Source organism: Tachyglossus aculeatus, chromosome 1 (assembly GCF_015852505.1).
Source record: "Tachyglossus aculeatus isolate mTacAcu1 chromosome 1, mTacAcu1.pri, whole genome shotgun sequence".
NCBI classification, from domain to species: Eukaryota; Metazoa; Chordata; class Mammalia; order Monotremata; family Tachyglossidae; genus Tachyglossus; species Tachyglossus aculeatus.
Genome location: NC_052066.1, coordinates 1,974,308 through 1,978,180, shown reverse-complemented (window position 1 = coordinate 1,978,180; position 3,873 = coordinate 1,974,308).

Below are 3,873 nucleotides of genomic sequence, written 5' to 3'. Positions count from 1 at the left end.
TGACAGATGAGGGAATGGAGGCCCAGAGAAGTTAAGTGACTTGCCCAAGATCATAATAATAATAATAATGGCATTTATTAAGCACTTACTATGTGCAAAGCACTGTTCTAAGCGCTGGGGGAGGTTACAGGGAGATCAGGTTGTCCCTCAGGGGGCTCACAGTCTTCATCCCCTTTTGACAGATGAGGGAACTGAGGCCCAGAGAAGTTAAGTGACTTGCCCAAGATCATAATAATAATAATAATGGCATTTATTAAGTGCTTACTATGTGCAAAGCACTGTTCTAAGCACTGGGGGAGGTTACAAGGACATCAGGTTGTCCCTCAGGGGGCTCACAGTCTTCATCCCCATTTGACAGATGAAGGAACTGAGGCCCAGAGAAGTTAAGTGACTTGCCCAAGATAATAATAATAATAATAATGGCATTTATTAAGCGCTTACTATGTGCAAAGCACTGTTCTAAGCGCTGGGGGAGGTTACAAGGAGATCAGGTTGTCCCTCAGGGGGCTCACAGTCTTCATCCCCATTTGACAGATGAGGGAACTGAGGCCCAGAGAAGTTAAGTGACTTGCCCAAGATCATAATAATAATAATAATGGCATTTATTAAGCGCTTACTATGTGCAAAGCACTGTTCTAAGCGCTGGGGGAGGTTTCAGGGAGATCAGGTTGTCCCTCAGGGGGCTCACAGTCTTCATCCCCTTTTGACAGATGAGGGAACTGAGGCCCAGAGAAGTTAAGTGACTTGCCCAAGATCATAATAATAATGATAATAATAATGGCATTTATTAAGCGCTTACTATGTGCAGAGCACTGTTCTAAGCGCTGGGGGAGGTTACAAGGAGATCAGGTTGTCCCTCAGGGGGCTCACAGTCTTCATCCCCATTTGACAGATGAGGGAACTGAGGCCCAGAGAAGTTAAGTGACTTGCCCAAGATCATAATAATAATAATAATGGCATTTATTAAGCACTTACTATGTGCAAAGCACTGTTCTAAGCACTGGGGGAGGTTACAAGGACATCAGGTTGTCCCTCAGGGGGCTCACAGTCTTCATCCCCATTTGACAGATGAAGGAACTGAGGCCCAGAGAAGTTAAGTGACTTGCCCAAGATAATAATAATAATAATAATAATAATAATAATAATAATAATAATAATAATAATAATGGCATTTATTAAGCTCTTACTATGTGCAAAGCACTGTTCTAAGCACTGGGGGAGGTTACAAGGAGATCAGGTTGTCCCTCAGGGGGCTCACAGTCTTAATCCCCTTTTGACAGATGAGGGAACTGAGGCCCAGAGAAGTTAAGTGACTTGCCCAAGATCATAATAATAATGGCATTTATTAAGCGCTTACTATGTGCAAAGCACTGTTCTAAGCACTGGGGGAGGTTACAAGGAGATCAGGTTGTCCCTCAGGGGGCTCACAGTCTTTATCCCCATTTGACAGATGAGGGAACTGAGGTCCAGAGAAGTTAAGTGACTTGCCCAAGATAATAATAATAATAATAATAATAATAATAATAATAATAATAATAATGGCATTTATTAAGCGCTTACTATGTGCAAAGCACTGTTCTAAGTGCCGGGGGAGGTTACAAGGAGATCAGGTTGTCCCTCAGGGAGCTCACAGTCTTAATCCCCTTTTGACAGATGAGGGAACTGAGGCCCAGAGAAGTTAAGTGACTTGCCCAAGATCATAATAATAATGATAATAATAATGGCATTTATTAAGCGCTCACTATGTGCAAAGCACTGTTCTAAGTGCTGAGGGAGGTTACAAGGAGATCAGGTTGTCCTATGGGGGGGCTCACAGTCTTAATCCCCATTTGACAGATGAGGGAACTGAGGCCCAGAGAAGTGAAGTGACTTGCCCAAAGTCACCCAGCTGACAATTGGCAGAGCTGGGATTCGAACCTAAGACCACATGTTCTGCCGTGTGACCTTGGGCAAGTCACTTCACTTCTCTGAGCCTCGGTGACCTCATCTGTAAAATGGGGATGAAGACTGTGAGCCCCACGTGGGACAACCTGATCACGTTACATCCCCCCCAGCGCTTAGAACAGTGCTCTGCACATAGTAAGCGCTTAACAAATGCCATTATTATTATTATTATTATTATTATTATTATTATTATTATTATTATTATTATTATTATATGGAGGCCCAGTGAGAAGGTTAGCATTACAGGAGTGAAGTGTGTGGCCTAAGTTGAAGTAGGAGAGCAGCCAGGTGACGTAGGAGAGGGCGACCTGATGGACGGCTTCAAGTCTTCGAGACTGTGAGCCCACTGTTGGGTAGGGACCGTCTCTATATGTTGCCAACTTGGACTTCCCAAGCGTTCAGTACAGTGCTCTGCACACAGTAAGCGCTCAATAAATACGATTGAATGATTGAATGAATGAGGGTGAGGAGAAGTTTCTGTTTGATGCCGAAGTAGATGGGCAACCACTGGAGGGTCTTGATTGGGAGAAGCAGCGTGGCTCCGTGGAAAAAGCCCGGGTTTTAGAGTCAGAGGTCACGGGTTCAAAACCCGGCTCTGCCACTTGTCAGCTGTGTGACTTTGGGCAAGCCACTTCACTTCTCTGGGCCTTAGTGACCTCATCTGTAAAATGGGGATGAAGACTGTGAGCCCCCCGGGGGACAACCTGATCACCTTGTAACCTCCCCAACGCTTAGAACAGTGCTTTGCACATAGTAAGCGCTTAACAAATGCCACCATCATCATCATCATTGATGAGCAGGAAGACGCGGACTGAACCGTTTGGTAGAAAAATGATCCGGGCAGCAGAGTGAAGTCTGGACTGGAGTTCATTCATTCGTTCATTCAATCGTATTTATTGAGCGCTTACTGTGTGCAGAGCACTGGACTAAGCGCTTGGGAAGTACAAGTTGGCAACAACTAGAGACGGTCCCTACCCGACAGCGGGCTTGCAGTCTAGAAGGGGGAGACAAAAACAAAACAAAACATATTAACAAAATAAAATAAATAGAATAAATACATACAAATAAAATAGAGTAATAAATACGTACAAACATATATACATATATACAGGTGCTGTGGGGAGGGGAAGGAAGGAGGTATTGATCTTAATACAGCGCTCAACTCCTTTCATTCACTCAATCGTATTTATTGAGCACCTACTGTGTGCAGAGCACTGTACTAAGCGCTTGGGAGAGCACACGAGAACAATAAATGGACACATTCTAATGAGCTTACGGTCTAAAGCGGGAGACGGACATTAAAGCAGCATGGCTCAGTGGAAAGAACCCGGGCTTGAGAGTCAGAGATCATGGGTTCAAATCGTGGCTCCGCCGCTTGTCAGCTGTGTGACTTTGGGCAAGTCACTTCACTTCTCTGGGCCTCAGTTCCCTCATCTGTAAAACGGGGATTAAGATTGTGAGCCCACATGGGACAACCTGATCACCTTGTAATCTCTCCAGCGCTTAGAACAGTGCTTTGCACATAGTAAGCGCTTAACAAATACCAAAAAAAATATTATTTTATGGAGTTGGGAGAGGCTGGAGGCTGGGACGTCAGTGAGGAGACTGAAGTGGAAATCAAGGCGGGATAGGATAAAGGCTTGGAAAATAATTATGGTGTTTTTTAAGTGCTTACTACGTGCCAGGCACTGTACTAAGCACCGGGCACAGTATCAGCATGGTAGCTGTCTGGATGGAGAGGAAAGGGCGGAGTTTTAGCGATATTGTGGAGGTCGAAGAGACAGGATTTGGCGGCTTCGAATATATGTGTTAAATGCGAAAAAGGAGTCTAGACTGCAAGTTGGTTTTAATGATGGCATTTATTAAGCGCTTACTATGTGCAAAGCACTGTTCTAAGCGCTGGGGAGCTTACAAGGTGATCAGGTTGTC